General features: G+C 61.3%; 1 protein-coding gene across 1 annotated transcript in view; it reads right to left on the reverse strand.

Moving 5' to 3' along the window:
* TOR3A (torsin family 3, member A) overlaps nt 1–401 on the reverse strand; it is a gene marked incomplete at its 5' end in the record, with an annotated part of 5,692 nt that overhangs the window by 1,205 nt on the left and 4,086 nt on the right. The window lies entirely within an intron of this gene.

The following is a 401-nucleotide window of genomic DNA, read 5'->3' on the forward strand; positions in this document are numbered from 1 at the left end:
CGTGGAGGAACCAGCTTTCTTCCCAGAGAGCCCCTCTCTGTAGGCATCTAAACAGCTCCCTTCCTTCTTGACAGCTCAGGCCCTGGGACAGCTGCTTTCTGCCCCGGCGTGGGGCCAGGAGCCAGCAGAACCATCCATTCTCCACTAGTCCCCTGTCCTGACTGCGATGCCCATGACCTCGCAGGAGAAAAACGGCCACGCAGCCAGCAGCACCCTCCATTCTCCACTAGTCCCCTGTCCTGACTGCGATGCCACTGACCTCGCAGGTGACACTTGGCTCCGCACCAAACTCTCAACAAGCCACCACTGAAAGTCCAAGTTAGCGGGCAGGGCGCGTGGCATGACTCCCACTGGAGGCAAAGGTCCCGGGCAGGGATCCAAGCGGCAGGCCGGGACCCGAA

The sequence above is a fragment of the Buceros rhinoceros genome, unplaced genomic scaffold (assembly GCF_000710305.1).
Source record: "Buceros rhinoceros silvestris isolate BGI_N320 unplaced genomic scaffold, ASM71030v1 scaffold20770, whole genome shotgun sequence".
Taxonomy (NCBI): domain Eukaryota; kingdom Metazoa; phylum Chordata; class Aves; order Bucerotiformes; family Bucerotidae; genus Buceros; species Buceros rhinoceros.